This window comes from Quercus robur, chromosome 6 (assembly GCF_932294415.1).
Source record: "Quercus robur chromosome 6, dhQueRobu3.1, whole genome shotgun sequence".
NCBI classification, from domain to species: Eukaryota; Viridiplantae; Streptophyta; class Magnoliopsida; order Fagales; family Fagaceae; genus Quercus; species Quercus robur.
In genome coordinates this window covers 24,122,295-24,136,859 of record NC_065539.1, presented here as the reverse complement: position 1 = coordinate 24,136,859, position 14,565 = coordinate 24,122,295, and the positions used below count along the sequence as shown (strand labels likewise).

Genomic DNA, 14,565 nt, shown 5'->3' with positions numbered 1-14,565 from the left:
CATGGCAAGATCTTCTATCGCTGACATGGTACTGATGATAAAGTTGACATCTTATTGGCATGGTAGAATTGCTGAGGCAGATAGGATCATGTGTCAATACATTGCATAGAATTACACCACTTAAGAGACAAGTTATATGTCAACAACCTGTAACACTATTGTGTTTGTTTTTGTTTTGTATTTAAAAAAAAAAAATTAATTTAAGATGCGTGAAACTCAAAGTATGTGAAGGCTAGTGGTCAACTCAGTTGAGGAGTCAGATCTTGGAGTTGTTGCTGTTGTGATGAGTCCACGTGATGATCTTGTGGGTTTGTTGATGGCGACTTGGCCAAAATCAAATTTTGGCTTTGATACCATGTGAAAGTTGTTGTATAATTGTGTTTGATGATTGAATGATGAGCAGAAGCATGAAAAAGAGAGCACATACAAAGGTTTATGTGGATTGACGTAACGGCTTACATCCACATTGATAAAGCCCTTGACGACTATATATTATATTAAGAACTTGTGTTACAATGAACCTAATGTAGGGTTATATACTAGAGAATATATGATTAACCCTAGGTTAACTATAAACTAACCTAAGGTTAATATGCTTGTTCTATAAGTACATGGACCTACAATTGGTTTGAGTCACTTGAATCATAACATATCTAACAATAAGGAACAAAAATCCAGTCCAGCTATTCAACTTTTTGTAAGTTAATTACATAAATTTCATATTTCTCCCATATTTTTCCTAGCTATGAACATGATAAGTTGCTGTTTGAGTAATGTATTTAACTTTTACATGGCTCATTACTATTTTTTTTTTTTTTTAGGACTTGGTTTGGATCTAGATTTTTTTGGTGCATTGCATATGTTGTGATGGTGACATGTGGCCAAAAGTAGGCACATGTTATTATCACAATGAATCTATTGCATTGGAACACTGTATCCAATTTTTGCATATTTGTTAAGAATAATCACAATATGTTACTTCTTCAAGAGTTATGAAAGAAATTATAAAAACTTTTGTACCTCTACCCTTATTTGTTTGAAAAAATTTATAAAAAAGTTTGTACCTCCACCCTTATCCAATCTATATTTATATATATATATATATATATATATATCTAAAAGTTGAAGCGTAGCATTTATTGTTGCTATGCTCCAGTTGAGCCACATCAGCATCCACGTCATTATTTTTTTTCTTTCCAATTTTCCTACAATTGTTTTTAACATTTTTTTTTTTAATATTTACACTTTTCCAACCTTTCTATCTTCCTTACTTTTTCATCTCCCCACTACTTCTCCAACCTTTCTCCCTCCCTTACCTTTTCATCTCTCCACTACCCTTTACATTAATATCATTCTTCCTCTTTCCCTTCATATTCCTCTATTTTTGTCTTCTTATTCACACCCTCTACTATAAATTTGTCACTATCTCTTCTATGTTATACATAGTTTTCCCTCACAATAAAAAGACTCTCTCTCTCTCTCTCTCTCTCTCTCTCTCTCTCTCTTAATTTTTTGTTCGATTTTTTATATATTTATTTTTCTTGCATCTCAGTTTTAGGTTGATAATTTTTTATATTATTTAAAACTCTACTTTGGGTTTATGTGATTTAGTTTAGTTTTTTAAATTGTTGTTGTTGTTTTTTTTTTTTTTGTTTTTTGTTTTTTGTTTTATTGTTAAATGTTATCCTATTTCATTATAAAGAATTAAATATAGCATATAAAAATCTATATATATATATCTAAAAATTGAAGCATAGCATTTATTGTTACTTTACTCCAGTTAAGCCACATCAACGTTTACGTCATTATTTTTTTTCTTTCCAATTTTTTTATAATTGTTTTTAACATTTATTTTTTTTTTAATATTTACACTTTTTCAACATTTCTTCCTTCCTTACCTTTTCATTTCCCCACTACTTCTCCAACCTTTCTCCCTCCCTTACCTTTTCATCTCCCCACTACCCTCTACATTAATATTGTTCTTCCTCTTTCCCTTCGGTTTCCTCTATTTTTGTCTCTTCTTATTCACACCCTCTACTATAAATTTGTTACTATCTCTTCCATTTTATGCATAGTTTTACCTCACAATAAAAAAGTTCTTTCTCTCTCTCTCTCTCTCTCTCTCTCTCAATTTTTTTTTTTGGATTTTTTTTTTAATTTTTCTTGCATCCCTACTTTAAGTTGATAAATTTTTATATTCTTTAAAACTCTACTTTGGGTTAATGCGATTTAGTTTAGTTTTTTTAAATTGTTGTTGTTGTTGTTGTTGTTGTTTTTTGTTGTTGTTGTTGTTGTTGTTGTTGTTGTTGTTATCCTATTGTGTTATAAAGAATTAAATATAGCATATAAAAATATAATATTATTCTATTACATAGCATGATTTGGATAATTTAGTATTTATTGTAATTGATATTTATTCTATTACATAGCATGATTTTTAATAGTGCTCAATTTAGATGTTAAACTATGAGACTTTACTAATTTTTGTTTATTTTTTATTCCTTTGTGGTGGACAAAGTACTCTTAATAGTTGTATTAGAAGTACTCTATAATGCCATTTATTTAGAGAAAAGCAAAAGGTAGCCAATAAAAAATAATTGGTTGGGTGACAAATTTTAGCTTTTACAATTTTATTTTAATTATTATTATTATTTTATAACAATGCATATATAGAAATTTTAATTCTTAGATTTTGCTAATAATTGTTTATCTGATAATATGTTTTGGGTGGACAATTACAATTTTTGCAAATAAAATAACTTTAATAGATTATCAATAGCAAATTGTTTTTCTAATTGGTCCAATTAATCATTGTTATGTTTTATTAATTTTTTTAGTTACGTTTTTCGGTATTTTGGATTGTAGGCAGAACAAATAAGGTTTGAAAAAATAATTAATAAAACCACCATAAAAAAATAATTAATAAAACCACCATAAAAATTGTTTAAAAAGAACATAAAATTTTTTGAATCATTAAAAAGAACATAAATAAAAGTAGTTTAAATTGGACCAATTTATTAAAAGAACATAAATTTTATGTAACAATTTAACAATTTATTACATTAGTTTAAATTGTTAAAAAAATAATTAATAAAACCACCATAAAAATAATTATCACACACAACGCGTGGGTTCGCGGCTAGTACTATATATTAAAGTAGAAGCATTTTCCTACAATTAAGAAGGTGCTGCCACATAGGAAAAAATGCTCATCTAACTTTTAGCCATGTTCACGATTAAAAAGCGATAAATTATATTGTTTCACAATCTTAACATTATTTGTTAAAAGCCCTTGCTTGTCGCCGAGCGGTGCTATTTGCGGTCTCAAACAGTTGTGGAGTTAGAAGCCCTTACTTGTCGCCGAGCGGTGCTATTTGCGGTGGAGCTAGGCCTTCAAGATGTTGTCTTTGAGGGTGACTCCCTCTAGGTGATCCAAGCTCTTAATCTGGACAGCACAAATCACTTGACTTATGGCCACATTCTTGAGGATATCTGAACTCAAGTTGCTGCTCTTTCTTCTGTTGAATTTATTTTTAATACTAGGCACTGCAACGTTGTAGCATATGCACTAGCCAAAAAAGCCAAGAATTGTAGGGAGACTTGGGTATGGACTGATTTCATGCCTGAGGACATTGCTTCTCTTGTAATCTTTGACATTCATTGAGCTGTTTTTCTTGTGGAATAAAAGCCCAGGCTACTGATAGTTTGGTTTCTCAAAAAAAAAAAAAAAAAAACATTATTTGTTTAATGTTTGAAGGTTTAGCCCGGCCTTAATACTTAATATATATGTCCAAGCAAGCTCCTTTCATTATTTTTTATCATCCAGATTAAAGTTCCAATTCTTTTAATATGAAAATTTTGCGCCATTACTTTTTGGTTAATGTTTGGGATGCACAAACGCGGAAAAATGGCTGCCACACCTGCGTCCGATGCAGCGACGCGTGAGGGACGCTGTTGCATGCGTGTTGAACCGCGTCCAGTTTTTGTTTTGTTTCCAGATTCGCGCCGACTCGCGTTGATTCAGCTCCGATTTGCTCCGAATCAGCCGAATATCAGTCTGTTTCAGCTGAAAAAAAGGAAATCAGCCAGTAAGGAAAAAAAAAAAAAAAAAAAAAAAAAAAAAAAAAAACTTAAACCGAAAATACTGGTGGATTGGACTGAAATCGTATCTTTGCTGGTGGATTGGACTGGTGGATTGGACCGAAAATACGCTGTTGTCGCCGGTGGACTGAAATCGTATCTTTGCTTCTTCGTGTTCTTCTTTGCTTCGTCTTCTTGAGTGAGTTCTGAGTTGTTCTGTACTTTTTTTTTTGTTGAAGAGTACTGTAACTTCTGTTTTTCTTTTTGATAAGAACAACACTTAAAAGGCTCTTCTTTGTTCTTTGTGCCTTTTTGACCAAACGTGAGAGCCACATCTTCCCTTTTTTTTTCTTTTTTAATGGGAAGCTACATGTGAGAGCCACCTCTTTTTTTTTTTGTACTTATTATTATCTATTTATTTTATTATTATTATATGAGTTTTCTATTATTATTATATAAAAAAGCATGCTTAGCCATATATAAAATATATAAATAAAAATATTTTTAATAATTTTTTAATTGCCGCACCCGCACCCGAATATGAAAATGCACCCATGCTTCATAGGTTAATGTTCCTTTAGGATTATATCATTTGTCATAATTTTTGGCATAATTTGTTGAAGTGGTCGATTGTGAGTGTTGAACAATTACTTTCATATGAATCCTCCGTTCACAGTTAACCATATTAAAATTCTTGCAAAAGTTGTGTCCTTAAAACTCTTTTGGCTTCCTAGCAGCCAAAACATATGTAAGCATGTCTATGTTTTCTACGCTAAATAATGATTGCTTCTGACTTCTAAGTATTCTAAACTTTCCTGTAGAGACTCATAATCCTCCAATGCGACGCTGAAAAGGATCATAAAAGTAAGAAATTTTGAAGTGAAAATTGATAGAAGCAATGATAATCCATAATGTACTATACATGGAATAGATAGTCGCCTCTGTAGATTTTGTATTAACATGTAGATCATCCATGCATACGATAATCCATCAAGAATCGATCATAAACTCGAAGGAAAACAATTGAAGTCACTTTGACCTTGCCACCTTTAATTTTCTTATTGGGACCCAAATGGAAGCTGTTGTCAAAGGCCTTGATTTCCAATACAAGGATAACCTGCACTTTTAATGTTGCACCCAATACCCGCCACTGAACAAGCTCACTAGGAACTTGGCCTGAGAAACATTATAAAAGCTCACAAAGATCGCCTTAAATCCTTTCAAGGAGGCAAAGACATTTTCTCATGACATTCTTTCCCCATCACAAGGGAACTGGCTCAAACTATCTAAAATTCTGATTCCCAAAAACTCTTTTTCTATTTGTCTTAACCCGGCCCGATTTGTATTAACCACATAAACTACTTGCTAGTGATTCACAAAGTGAAGCATAATGATGGAGGGCCTCACAGAAGAACTCTACAAAGGAGATGGATGAGATTCTAGCCAAATTAAATTGTTCTTCTTCTACTAAGACAACAATCTCAGGTGATAATTTGCTGACTCCACCCAGGAAAGTGTTAACCAATGAAAAATTTCTGATTGAGGTTTGATGCATCATACAATTAGCTATTAGAGTAGGACCCACTTCAATTCTTTCAAAATCTTCTTCTTTCACCATTATCATCAGGTTGTACGTGAATGGAAAATTGATTGAGTCCGCAAACTCTTTAAGCCTTCTTCCCATCTGGTAAACAATATCTGCATTTCGCTCGTCTGTTATGATGGCTGTTACTCTAAGGGAAGCATCCTTTTTCCTTGAAAGATCAACCATCAGAGGTGGCCATTGTATCCCCTCCATGATGTCAAAATCTATGACATGAACCTCTCACTACAACAAAATGTATTTTTAGTGACAATTTTAGTGAGGAAAAATTTTTCGTCACTAAAAACTTACATTTAGCGACGAAATTTGATTTTGTCACTAAAAGTAATAACCTTTAGCGACGAAATTTGACTTTCGTCGCTAAAAATGAAAAAATAATGACCTTTAGCAACGAAATTTCAAATTTCGCTATTTGTTGATCTGAAACAAGGGTGCCAAAAGGAAAAAGTATGGCGTGAATTTAATAAGTCTATAGAGACGAAATTTTTCATCGCTGAAACTCTAAGTTTTTTGTGATGAAATAATTTCGTCGCTGTAGGTTTTGCTGGAAGATTGTCAATGACGAAACAAATGTTGTTGCTAAAAGAACCCAATAGCGACAAAAAAAAGTTGTCGCTAAAAAATTGGTCCGATTATCCTTAAGGCATTTTAGCGACGGGACTCTAATTCATTGCTGAAAGTGGTTTATAGTGACGAAAGTCTGATTGGTTGCTGAAAGTGGTCTATAGTGATGAAAATAATTTCGTCACTAAAAGTGTTAATATATAAGAAGCCAAACCCTCATTTTAGTCATTTTCAGCTTCTCGTTAACGTGTTCTTTCTCTCTTGGCGTTGTCACACTCCATGCCGTCGCACTCCATCGTCGCCGATCCATGCCACGTCCCGATCCTTACTTCGCCATCGTTCTCCACCTCGCCACGCCGCAGTTAGGACTTGCCGTTAACCTCACCACACCGTTGCACTCCACCTCACCTCACCTCACCTCGCCGATAACCTCACTACTGCTATTGTTGTTGCTTCCATCGACAGCCACTGGCGACACCTCCATTGATAGCCACCAATGACACCTTCATCTCCTCCAAAGATCTGATTCCATCGACAGCCACCACAAAGTCTGACGGTATGTTTCTTCCTTTTTTTTATATATTTTTTTTATATTTTTTATAAACCTCTTTTTGTTTTTACTTTATATTTCTTAATTACGTTTTTGTTGTTGTTGTTTTTGTTGTTGTTGTTGTTGTTGTTTTTATTATTATTATTATTATTATTATTATTATTTTGTAGTTTTGATTATAATTTGAAATATTTTTTTAGTAGTGTTGGATTTGTCTTATTATGCTAAAATTTTAGCTTTGTTTGGGGGTATGTATGGTTGTATTGGGTATTTATAGCTTGGTTGGGGGTCATGGGTGTGGCTTTGATGGTCGAATGTTTGTTGTAAAGGGACATGGGAATGGAAAAAAATAAAAGAAGCTAGATTTATAGAAATGTGATAAAGGGTGTTTTTGTTTATATATATAAAACCACAAATGTGATAAAGGCTTGTATCATCGTTAGTTTTAGTCCCTTACCTTGGAGCCACCACTTACAAATAAATAAATGAAAGTTTAAATGTGCTAAGGTAAAACTTTTGTTATAAGACCTAGACATTTTGACATTGGTTCAGTGGTTGGGTTAATTGGTTGAAGTGCAAAACAGTGAAGGTAAATTATCTTTGTGAATGTGACTTTTGTGATTAAAATGAATATTGGGCACAACAAGTTTCAATTTACACAGATATTTTATAGTTTCATTGTGAATACATAGTAGGAAAGCAAGTCCTACATATGTTGCCTTATTTGATTGTCTGCTTCAAAATTTGTTTTAGTAGCAATGTGCAGAAGTTGCAAGATCCCAAACAAGTGGAAAAATGGGAGGTATTCCTTTGTTTCCTTTGTCCCCTTCTCTTTTTTTCCTCTCCCTTTCATATTGTCAATGTGTTTATGCTTTCTGCCTAACTTTATATTCTTTAATCTCTATTATGACAATATTATTGTCAAAGGGTTTAGTGTAGAATTGGTGTTAAGATCTTTTAAGTTGGAGTGCTATTTTGTTACCTTTTTTGAGCATTATATAGAGACTTAACCAACATTCTTTTTATTTTAGAAAGTTCTCAAGAAACAATAGGAGGAAAGGAGAGCCAAAGAAGGGAATACAGGCGAAACCATAAGAACTGGTTAGCTACTTACAAAAAATATTTTCTTGGTAATTATATTAAAATATTTATTAGTAATTGATAATATACCACATATATCTAGGTAAAGTTGGAGGCCTAGACTTGAGTAGTTTCACTTGGCAATTTCCAACTGCGTCAGAAGGTATTGTAATCTTTAACAAAAATATTGCATCAAGTGAGAATTTGCAATTCAGGGCATCAACAATTTGATGCATGTCATTGTGTCAAAGTAACCAAAACTTTAACGTAATCTCATCTCATCTAGTCAGCTTTGGTATTATAAAATTCTATATATTGGTGATCTAGTCAAATATGGTTTGATATGTGAACTTTTATGAGCTATACAGTGATCTGTCTACTACATGGGTTTAGCTTATCAGTTCTGGTTGCATGTGAGAGCATAGGAGTAATGTTACATGATTATTTTAACAAATATGGTTCTGTTTTCAATTCAATCTAAACATATCTTTTTGTTTGCTAATCTATTCTTTTATGTGGTAATAGATCATGGATTTACAAATTCCTTTTATTTTTATTATTTAAATTCTTTCCCTACTCTACCAATAATTCTGTTGTTGCTATTTGGTTAAGTAGGTTTCTTTGCATCATATTCGATGTAGGCTTTTAGGTTTGAATTTGTCTAACTTTTGTGTGATTGTTGAGAAATTTAATGTAGGATCCTATGATTAGATTCAAAAGGATTAAAATATTATACTTTGTTATTTACTTAATTGATTTTGCAGGTTAAACATTATTTGTTTATGGTTACTTTGGATTTCTTTGGTAGAGGTGTGTGCTGGCTTGAGTATAGTAAGTAACTTCTTATTAAATTCTTGTAAGCATTATATATTGTTTTGTTGGGAATTGGTATTATGGAGGGTTGTTGTGTTGGAGCAAGCGGGTGACTTGCCTGGTGTCATAAGGTGGTTTAAATTCATATTGGGAGTGTTTCTTATTTATTGGAATTGTGAATAGATATTGTTGATTTATATGTGATAGATATTATTTAATTGTTTTCAATACTTGTAAGCATTATATATTGTGATGTTGATGATTGGCATTGTGGTGGGTTGTTGAAATGGAGCAAGTGGGTGGCTTGCATGGTGTTATAAGGTGGTATAAATTGATATTGGGAGTGTTTGATTGTGCAATGTATATTTGTTTAAGTATTAATATAGACTCCCAATATAGAAAGAGGCTTATATTTGTGAAGGTCAAAGACCAAAGCTTAGCCAACAAATCAGATTGTTTAGGGAAGAAGAAAATTACTTCTCGCGTTGATCGCCGAATGGTTAGTGCTGCCGAGAAAGAATCAATTTCTCCACAGCCCCATCAAATCAATAAGTAAGATAAACAAAAACCCATATGAAATTTGAAAGGAAAATTCTTAATTTCTCTAAGGAAATGTGAGAACTTGAATGCAAAGTTTGTAAAGTTGTGATTTACAACTATGTTTTATGTTGGCTTTATTCCATGACAAAAAGTGTTATAATTACTTTAATTTTATTTCTTGTATTTTGTGGGATTTTATTATATTGGGTTTAATATCAAGTTGGTGAAGAATCAGTGGATTTCGCGAGAAGCTAGCCCACGAAAGAGCCACGTGAGGAGCACATGTCTGGAAGCTGAAGAGTCATGCTAGGCTGTCATTTTCGCGAGTGTCTCGCAGGTAAGGCCTTCTTGCGAGATAATCGTGAAACTTTCTGTCTGGAGGTGTTTTAAGTGTGACTTGCTTACCCTTCACCCATGCTATATATACATTCATTACCCACAAATGTATAGGAGGCCATTCAGAGAGAAAAACCCTAGATAGATTTTCTACAATACACACCCATCTTTTTGAGAGAGAGCTACTCATCCTTAGTGAGAAATCATTGTAACCTCTTCTCCTCCCCTCTTCCATTGTTATACCTTGAGAGGAGATTTGTACCCAAACACAATCCACACCTTTTCAGAGTATAGTGAGTGTTTTTGGTGTTGCTAGGAAGCATTGGAAGATGCCAAGGTTGGCGGATGCAACATGGAGCTTGTTGCGGGATCCGGAGAGCTAGACAAGACACGGTTTCAAGAAGCCTTGTTGGAGTAGGAGCTTGGAGGGTTTAGATATAGCAGGAAGATTAGGCTTGGAGGGTCTCTTGCTAACCCATGTATCCCAACTGATTGTCTAGTGGATCGATTACTGCTTGGAGGGTGGCGGAGAAGTTTTTCACTGAGTTCTTCGGTTTCCTCTTTGATAATACATCGGCGTGTTATCTTATGTTTGCATCTCTCTTCCTTACTTTTTTACATTCCATTTTACTGTTGTGTTGTCTTGATTATGGATTAGAGTAGCTTGTTTGTTTATCTGCTCGCATTTACACTATTTCGCATGAAAACTCGAAATGTGTGAAAACACAAGAGCTTGTTTAGACCCCCAATTCAAATTACGGCTTGGTTGATTTTACACTAACTTAATACTAAGTGCGGAATAGTGTAAACACAAGCAAACAAGCAAGAGAGCTACTCTAATCCATATTTAAAGCAACACTGCAGTAAAATGAAATGAACAAGAGTAGGGAAGAGAGATGCAAACACAGATAACATCGAGATGTGTTATCGAAGAGGAAACCGAAGAACTCGGTGAAAAACCTCTCCCCCGCCCTCCAAGCGGTAATCGATCCACTAGACAATCAGTTGGGATACATGGGTTAGCAAGAGACCCTCCAAGCCTAATTTACCCGCTGTACCTAAGCCCTCCAAGCTCTTACTCCAACAAGGCTTCTCGGAACCGTGTCTTGTCTAGCTCTCCGAATCCCGCAACAAGCTCCATGTTGCATCTGCCATCCTTGGCTTCTTCCAATGTTTCCCAGCAGCACCAAAACCTCACTAGACACTCACAAAAGGTGTGGTAGGTGTTTGGGCTATTGACCTCTCAATGGTATGGAAATGGAGAGGTAGGAGATGAGGAAATTCCACAAACAAATGTGTAGAGAATTGTTGGTATAACAATTTCTAACTCTCAAGTGTTTTAGCTAGGGTTTTCTCTCTGAAGCTCTCCTTCACAATTGTGGGTAATATGGGTATATATAGTAAGGGTACAGAAAATGTGTATCAGAAAGTAGAGACTGGCAGAGCAGAATGTCTCCGCGGGTGTTTTGCAGGAAGGCCTTACCCGCGAGATACTTACGAGACACAACTGTCTCCATCTGTACAGACTCTTCGCATTCCAGTCACGTACAAGGCACAAGCTTCATTTCGTGGGAAGCTTAGTCGCAAGACACCCGCGAGAAGTCTTCTGGCTTCACTTGCTTGAGTCTTCACACACTCTCTCTCTAACACACAGCCTTTACAATCACATCCCACAATAAATACAGGGTACACAAGATTGAATATAATTACAATCAAATTTGGCACGGAATAAAAGCCAACAAAATACAAATTTGTAAATCACAACTTTACACCGCACTTAGAACTAAATTAGTGTAAAATCTATCGAGCCGTAACTTTAATTTGGGGGTCTAAATAGCTTTTGTGTTTTTAACACATTTTCAAGCTTTTAATTGGTATCAGAGCGGGTACACTTGATTTGGTTTCATTACCTAAGTGTGATCCTTGACCCCTTGTGTATTTTGCCATGGATAATTCTTTGTAAGCTTCTATGGATGTTGTTGATTGTAACATGCCATGTGTTTGTGAAAATGCCTCTATAAGTGTTTATCCTCATGATTGTGATGCCATGTTACATGAATCCTTGGGTGTTGTTGATATTTCTAACATCAAACTCTTGAAGAAAAAAGGCTAAGAAGTTTAATAAGGATTTGAGCAAGTATTTTGTGAAAATGATGAATTGATTACTAAGCTCAATGAATCCAACAAATTGGTTGAAAAGTATAAGAAGCTTACTGAAAATTCTCTTGAAAAGCTGAAAGAGTTTGAATGTTTAAATATAGACTTGGATGCTAAACTTGTTTTGTCTAACAAACTTGTTAATGATCTTAAATGTGAAAATGAATCTCTTAAAATGCATGCCAAGTATTTGATTGCTGAACCTTCTGTTAAAAAGGATGATAATATTTGCTGCAATCATGTTGTGGTACCCGATTGTGTGCCTATTGTGTGTTCTACCTTAAAGGACAAATCAGTGTACATTCCTCCACACAAAAGAAACCAAAAGGTGGAGAGAAAGGCTCTTAACCCTAAGCCTTTGTTTAGGTCTCATCCTAAGGTTTTGAGTGAATCTAAGTTTGTTCCTAATTGCCACCATTGTGGTGTGATCGGTCACATAAGATCTCAATGCCCCAAGTTAAAGAGAGAACAAAATCATGTTGCTAGATCCCTTCTTAAAAGGCCTAGTGGACCTAAACTCATTGTTTGTCACCATTGTGGCGCCTTTGGTCATCCTAGAAAATAGTTTTAGTGACGAAATTGTTCGTCACTAAATATGATTTAATAAACTAAAGTGTTTTTGGCAACGAAATATTTTTGTCCCTGAATAGTGTTTTTAGCGACGAAACGTTTTCGTCGCTAAAAGTTAAAAAAAAAAAAAAAAAAACTAAGACTTTTAGTGAAGAAATTTTTCATCACCAAGACTTTTAGTGATGGGGTTTTAGAGACAAAATAATTTTCCTTGCTAATTAGTAGATTTCGTTGCTAAAAGTCCTTAGCGACAAAAAACTGGACTTTTAGTGACAAATATTTTTGTCACTAAAAATATATTTTGTTGTAGTGTCTAAATCACCTTGTGTGGCTTCAAGGATTGCTTGGTTGGCCATGAAATGCGCAAATTTCAAATAAGGGGAAAGTTCTTGGAGCATTTGAATGGCAGAAATGGAATTTGATTGTCTAGAAAGGGGTTCATGCTGCATTACAAGAGTGTCAATAGTCTTGTAATGTAGGCCTTGAGTGAAGAACCTAGCCAACCTGTCAAAAATGTTGTTGCCTCTCTTTTCTCAAACGAAAAGGAGGTTGTTGAGCTTTGCGATTATGGTTGAAGCAAGAGGCCAGTTTTGTGCTTCTACAGATTCAGCTCCCATCAATAATAAGCCGGTTAAGTTGCTATCTTCCATCAACTTTTCTTGAACTACCTTCAAATTGGAATTCCCTTCTATCAACACCCCCACAGTTTCTTGTGTTTCTCGAATATTTTCACTGCCCACTTCACTTTCTACAACAATTTCTTCCATTGCAGCATCTTGACAAATGGAATCAACAATTTCAAGACCCACTTCACTCTCTATTAGGAGGAATCTTTCCATGCACTCATAGTCAAGAATTCCGTTTGGGATGGAGTTTGGGGAGAATGAATCTCCTGTCTCGAAGGAAAATGAGTTTTCCAAGCTACAAGCAAGGACTTCGTCATTGTAAATGGGGCTGAAGGTGTATCAAAATTTCTCATTTTCCATTGCATTCATGGGAGAGAATGGAAAAAGGTTTATTGGTACATTCAGGTCATTAAGTTAAGGATCCATATATATAGAAACAAAATTGAGGAGCAGGTGAGAAGGAACTAGACAAACCTATAGTAGATGAACACTCAAATGTGAAATTTTATAAATTAATATGAATTTACATAACCTAGGACTCTCCTAATGGTAAGATTTGAAAGAAAAAAACCACTGGAGTTTGTAGCCATCTTGTAACCAAAGTACCTAAGGCTTCTTAACAACTTGCAATCTAAACTTTATTGTAAAATTGTTAATAGTATTGAAAAATAAAATGATGTTAATAATGGTCATAAACGGGAACAAGTAACAGTTTTCCACCTAAATGTAATTGTGAAAAATGTTGTGCCCTTAGTACCCCTCATTATTTATTAAGGGGCCAACCAAGGTTGACATATGTGAGTGTTCAAATAGTGTGTAAAACACTTATGAACGTTTAGACCCTCAAATTACAAATTACCAATTCAAGCGTATTATCAAACAATGTATGTGCGGAATATGAAAAATAAGCTAAAATAGAATTGATAAAACAATCTAAACCAAAAATAATCACAACCACAGCAGTAATTAAATGGCAAAGATTAAGGGAAGAGAGATGCAAACACAAAGACAACATAGTGATGTATTATCGAAGAGGAAACCGAAGTCCTTGGCGTAAAACCTCTTCGTCACCCTCCAAGCGGTCAATAATCCACTAGAGAATAAAGTTGGGATACATGAATAGCAGAAGACCCTCCAAGCCTAATCTACCCAGTGTACCTAAGCCTTCCAAACTTCTTGCTCCAACGAGGTTACGCCAAACCTTTGTCTTCTCTAGCTTACCAAATCCCGCAATTAGCCCATTGCATCAACCAATATCAATTGGTCCCTTCCTAACTGCTTCCCAAGCACCAAATAACCTTCTCATAGATATGGGTATGGTGAGATAAGGATTTGGCTAATGTACCTTTCAAGGATGTAACAATGGAGAGGGTGAGAGTAGAGGAATTTGGAGAATCAAAGTATAAAGATTGTGGATGAGTCAATCTTGTTTTTCTCTAGGGTTTCTCACTCAAAATTCTCTCTAGAAACTCTCTACAATAAGTAGGTATAAGGGTATTTATACTGGTGTGTGTTTGGAATGTGAAAGGTCAGGTTTGTAACAAACAGAGCTGTTTGGCAACTCGGGTTCGCAACTGGAATGAGTCGCATGCTAACTGCCTGGCCAGACTGGAAGTTTTGTCCTATAGTGCTATAGCTGGTGTGAC

At 34.6% G+C, this 14,565-nt stretch overlaps 1 long non-coding RNA gene and 1 pseudogene across 1 annotated transcript; one reads left to right on the top strand and one right to left on the bottom strand.

The window, feature by feature from the left end:
• Positions 1–5,109: 5,109 nt before the first annotated feature.
• On the bottom strand, positions 5,110–13,132 carry LOC126690019 (protein NODULATION SIGNALING PATHWAY 2-like; annotated as a pseudogene).
• On the top strand, positions 6,503–9,332 carry LOC126733323 (uncharacterized). The gene is made up of 4 exons (XR_007659676.1): positions 6,503–6,803; positions 7,829–7,898; positions 7,981–8,040; positions 8,642–9,332. It is a non-coding gene; the product is annotated as an uncharacterized LOC126733323 (long non-coding RNA).
• Positions 13,133–14,565: the final 1,433 nt, after the last annotated feature.